This window comes from Anomaloglossus baeobatrachus, chromosome 1 (assembly GCF_048569485.1).
Source record: "Anomaloglossus baeobatrachus isolate aAnoBae1 chromosome 1, aAnoBae1.hap1, whole genome shotgun sequence".
Classification (NCBI taxonomy): domain Eukaryota; kingdom Metazoa; phylum Chordata; class Amphibia; order Anura; family Aromobatidae; genus Anomaloglossus; species Anomaloglossus baeobatrachus.
In genome coordinates this window covers 253,327,122-253,333,121 of record NC_134353.1, presented here as the reverse complement: position 1 = coordinate 253,333,121, position 6,000 = coordinate 253,327,122, and positions in this window count along the sequence as shown.

The window sequence follows — 6,000 nt, the reverse complement described above, 5'->3', positions numbered from 1 at the left end:
CCCAACATCACCAAGGTCCAGACGTTCATCATCACCAACGCAGCAGGCATGGGACCATGGGGGACAGGGATCAACAAGGGCGCATAGTAGCAGGCTAAATGTTGAGGAAGGTGCAGGAGAACATGAATAAATGGAGGACGAACTGTCCATGGACATGGAAGACTCAGCAGATGAGGGAGACCTTGGTCAAATTTCAGTTGAAAGAGGTTGGGGGGAGATGTCAGAGGAAGAAAGAACGGTTAGCACCTCTATGCCACAAACACAGCGTTGACTTGGTCCGCATGGCTGCGCAAGACACATGAGTGCCTCCTTGTTGCACTACCTCCAACATGACCCTCGTATTGTCAAAATTAGAAGTGATGATGACTACTGGATTGCCACACTATTAGATCCCCGGTACAAGTCCAAATTTTGTGACATAATTCCAGCCATAGAAAGGGACGCACGTATGCAGGAGTATCAGCAGAAGCTGTTACTCGATCTTAGCTCGGCTTTTCCACCAAACAACCGTGCAGGTGCAGGGAGTGATTCTCCCAGTTGTAACTTGACAAACATGGGACGGTCTCGTCATCTTCAACAGTCTACCCGTACCAGTAGGACCGTATTTGGTGCTGGAAACAGCAATTTTATGGAATCTTTTCATAATTTTTTTAGACCCTCCTTTGCAAGGCCACCAGAGACAACAAGTCTGACACATAGTCAACGGCTGGAGAGGATGATACAGGAGTATCTCCAAATGAACATCGATGCCATGACTTTGCAAATGGAGCCTTGCTCCTTTTGGGCTTCAAATCTAGAAAAATGGCCAGAGCTCTCCAGTTACGCCTTGGAGATTTTGTCGTGTCCAGCTGCCAGCGTTGTCTCTGAACGTGTCTTCAGTGGTGCTGGGTGTGCGCTGACAGATAAGCGCACGCGTATGTCCAGTGACAATGTGGACAGACTGACGTTCATCAAAATGAACAAGTCATGGATCCAGAAGGAATTTACTACCCCTGTGTCATCCTGCGGAGAGTAAATGCTTGTGGATTTGGAATGTGCTTGATGCAAATCAAAACATCCTGTTTGCAACTAGGGCACAAGTGCTGCCACTGATAAGGTGTCTGTGTGGGGCCCAATTTTTGGAAAAAAAGGGAGACTCCGCTTGGAGTAACCCTTGCTTACATTGTTTTTAAAAGAAGCTAAGATGAACAAGTCATGGTTCAGCAAAGACTTTGCTACCTACCCCAGTGTCATCCTGGGGACGGTTAAGAATAGCGTATTTTTGAATGTGCTTGATGCAAATCTAGCTGTGAATTGTACAACTGGGGCACAACTGTTGCCACTGAAGGGGTGGGTGTGTGTGGGGCCCAATTTTTGGAAAAAAGGAAGACTCCTCTTGGAGTAACCCTTGCTTACATTGTTTTTAAAAGAAGCCAAGATGAACAGAGCTGGTATCAGGAAAGACTTTGCTACCTACCCCGGTGTCATCCTGGGGACGGTTAAGAATAGCGTATTTTTGAATGTGCTTGATGCAAATCTAGCTGTGAATTGTACAACTGGGGCACAACTGCTGCCACTGAAGGGGTGGGTGTGTGTGGGGCCCAATTTTTGGAAAAAAGGAAGACTCCGCTTGGAGTAACCCTTGCTTACATTGTTTTTAAAAGAAGCCAAGATGAACAGAGCTGGGATCAGGAAAGACTTTGCTACCTACCCCGGTGTCATCCTGGGGACGGTTAAGAATAGCGTATTTTTGAATGTGCTTGATGCAAATCAAAACATCCTGTTTGCAACTAGGGCACAAGTGCTGCCACTGATAAGGTGTCTGTGTGGGGCCCAATTTTTGGAAAAAAGGGAGGCTCCGCTTGGAGTAACCCTTGCTTACATTGTTTTTAAAAGAAGCCAAGATGAACAAGTCATGGTTCAGCAAAGACTTTGCTACCTACCCCGGTGTCATCCTGGGGACGGTTAAGAACAGCGTATTTTTGAATGTGCTTGATGCAAATCTAGCTGTGAATTGTACAACTGGGGCACAACTGCTGCCACTGAAGGGGTGGGTGTGTGTGGGGCCCAATTTTTGGAAAAAAGGAAGACTCCGCTTGGAGTAACCCTTGCTTACATTGTTTTTAAAAGAAGCCAAGATGAACAGAGCTGGGATCAGGAAAGACTTTGCTACCTACCCCGGTGTCATCCTGGGGACGGTTAAGAATAGCGTATTTTTGAATGTGCTTGATGCAAATCTAGCTGTGAATTGTACAACTGGGGCACAACTGCTGCCACTGAAGGGGTGGGTGTGTGTGGGGCCCAATTTTTGGAAAAAAGGAAGACTCCGCTTGGAGTAACCCTTGCTTACATTGTTTTTAAAAGAAGCCAAGATGAACAGAGCTGGGATCAGGAAAGACTTTGCTACCAACCCCGGTGTCATCCTGGGGACGGTTAAGAATAGCGTATTTTTGAATGTGCTTGATGCAAATCTAGCTGTGAATTGTACAACTGGGGCACAACTGCTGCCACTGAAGGAGTGGGTGTGTGTGGGGCCCAATTTTTGGAAAAAAGGAAGACTCCGCTTGGAGTAACCCTTGCTTACATTGTTTTTAAAAGAAGCCAAGATGAACAGAGCTGGGATCAGGAAAGACTTTGCTACCTACCCCGGTGTCATCCTGGGGACGGTTAAGAATAGCGTATTTTTGAATGTGCTTGATGCAAATCAAAACAACCTGTTTGCAACTAGGGCACAAGTGCTGCCACTGATAAGGTGTCTGTGTGGGGCCTAATTTTTGGAAAAAAGGGAGGCTCCGCTTGGAGTAACCCTTGCTTACATTGTTTTTAAAAGAAGCCAAGATGAACAAGTCATGGTTCAGCAAAGACTTTGCTACCTACCCCGGTGTCATCCTGGGGACGGTTAAGAATAGCATATTTTTGGATGTGCTTGATGCAAATCTAGCTGTGAATTGTACAACTGGGGCACAACTGCTGCCACTGAAGGGGTGGGTGTGTGTGGGGCCCAATTTTTGGAAAAAAGGAAGACTCCGCTTGGAGTAACCCTTGCTTACATTGTTTTTAAAAGAAGCCAAGATGAACAGAGCTGGGATCAGGAAAGACTTTGCTACCTACCCCTGTGTCATCCTGGGGACGGTTAAGAAAAGCGTATTTTTGAATGTGCTTGATGCAAATCTAGCTGTGAATTGTACAACTGGGGCACAACTGCTGCCACTGAAGGGGTGGGTGTGTGTGGGGCCCAATTTTTGGAAAAAAGGAAGACTCCGCTTGGAGTAACCTTTGCTTACATTGTTTTTAAAAGAAGCCAAGATGAACAGAGCTGGGATCAGGAAAGACTTTGCTACCTACCCCGGTGTCATCCTGGGGACGGTTAAGAATAGTGTATTTTTGAATGTGCTTGATGCAAATCAAAAAATCCTGTTTGCCACTAGGGCACAAGTGCTGCCACTGATAAGGTGTCTGTGAAGGGCCCAATTTTTGGAAAAAAGGGAGGCTCCGCTTGGAGTAACCCTTGCTTACATTGTTTTTAGAAGAAGCCAAGATGAACAAGTCATGGTTCAGCAAAGACTTTGCTACCTACCCCGGTGTCATCCTGGGGACGGTTAAGAACAGCGTATTTTTGAATGTGCTTGATGCAAATCTAGCTGTGAATTGTACAACTGGGGCACAACTGCTGCCACTGAAGGGGTGGGTGTGTGTGGGGCCCAATTTTTGGAAAAAAGGAAGACTCCGCTTGGAGTAACCCTTGCTTACATTGTTTTTAAAAGAAGCCAAGATGAACAGAGCTGGGATCAGGAAAGACTTTGCTACCTACCCCGGTGTCATCCTGGGGACGGTTAAGAATAGCGTATTTTTGAATGTGCTTGATGCAAATCTAGCTGTGAATTGTACAACTGGGGCACAACTGCTGCCACTGAAGGAGTGGGTGTGTGTGGGGCCCAATTTTTGGAAAAAAGGAAGACTCCGCTTGGAGTAACCCTTGCTTACATTGTTTTTAAAAGAAGCCAAGATGAACAGAGCTGGGATCAGGAAAGACTTTGCTACCTACCCCGGTGTCATCCTGGGGACGGTTAAGAATAGCGTATTTTTGAATGTGCTTGATGCAAATCAAAACAACCTGTTTGCAACTAGGGCACAAGTGCTGCCACTGATAAGGTGTCTGTGTGGGGCCTAATTTTTGGAAAAAAGGGAGGCTCCGCTTGGAGTAACCCTTGCTTACATTGTTTTTAAAAGAAGCCAAGATGAACAAGTCATGGTTCAGCAAAGACTTTGCTACCTACCCCGGTGTCATCCTGGGGACGGTTAAGAATAGCATATTTTTGGATGTGCTTGATGCAAATCTAGCTGTGAATTGTACAACTGGGGCACAACTGCTGCCACTGAAGGGGTGGGTGTGTGTGGGGCCCAATTTTTGGAAAAAAGGAAGACTCCGCTTGGAGTAACCCTTGCTTACATTGTTTTTAAAAGAAGCCAAGATGAACAGAGCTGGGATCAGGAAAGACTTTGCTACCTACCCCTGTGTCATCCTGGGGACGGTTAAGAAAAGCGTATTTTTGAATGTGCTTGATGCAAATCTAGCTGTGAATTGTACAACTGGGGCACAACTGCTGCCACTGAAGGGGTGGGTGTGTGTGGGGCCCAATTTTTGGAAAAAAGGAAGACTCCGCTTGGAGTAACCTTTGCTTACATTGTTTTTAAAAGAAGCCAAGATGAACAGAGCTGGGATCAGGAAAGACTTTGCTACCTACCCCGGTGTCATCCTGGGGACGGTTAAGAATAGTGTATTTTTGAATGTGCTTGATGCAAATCAAAAAATCCTGTTTGCCACTAGGGCACAAGTGCTGCCACTGATAAGGTGTCTGTGAAGGGCCCAATTTTTGGAAAAAAGGGAGGCTCCGCTTGGAGTAACCCTTGCTTACATTGTTTTTAGAAGAAGCCAAGATGAACAAGTCATGGTTCAGCAAAGACTTTGCTACCTACCCCGGTGTCATCCTGGGGACGGTTAAGAATAGCGTATTTTTGAATGTGCTTGATGCAAATCTAGCTGTGAATTGTACAACTGGGGCACAACTGCTGCCACTGAAGGGGTGGGTGTGTGTGGGGCCCAATTTTTGGAAAAAAGGAAGACTCTGCTTGGAGTAACCCTTGCTTACATTGTTTTTAAAAGAAGCCAAGATGAACAGAGCTGGGATCAGGAAAGACTTTGCTACCTACCCCGGTGTCATCCTGGGGACGGTTAAGAATAGCGTATTTTTGAATGTGCTTGATGCAAATCAAAACATCCTGTTTGCAACTAGGGCACAAGTGCTGCCACTGATAAGGTGTCTGTGTGGGGCCCATTTTTGGAAAAAAGGGAGGCTCCGCTTGGAGTAACCCTTGCTTACATTGTTTTTAAAAGAAGCCAAGATGAACAAGTCATGGTTCAGCAAAGAATTTGCTACCTACCCCGGTGTCATTCTGGGGACGGTTAAGAATAGCGTATTTTTGAATGTGCTTGATGCAAATCTAGCTGTGAATTGTACAACTGGGGCACAACTGCTGCTACTGAAGGGGTGGGTGTGTGTGGGGCCCAATTTTTGGAAAAAAGGAAGACTCCGCTTGGAGTAACCCTTGCTTACATTGTTTTTAAAAGAAGCCAAGATGAACAGAGCTGGGATCAGGAAAGACTTTGCTACTTACCCCGGTGTCATCCTGGGGATGGTTAAATATGGCGTATTTTTGAATGTGCTTGATGCAAATCTAGCTGTGAAGTGTACAACTGGGGCACAACTGCTGCCACTGAAGGGGTGGGTGTGTGTGGGGCCCAATTTTTGGAAAAAAGGAAGACTCCGCTTGGAGTAACCCTTGCTTACATTGTTTTTAAAAGAAGCCAAGATGAACAGAGCTGGGATCAGGAAAGACTTTGCTACCTACCCCGGTGTCATCCTGGGGACGGTTAAGAATAGCGTATTTTTGAATGTGCTTGATGCAAATCAAAACATCCTGTTTGCAACTAGGGCACAAGTGCTGCCACTGATAAGGTGT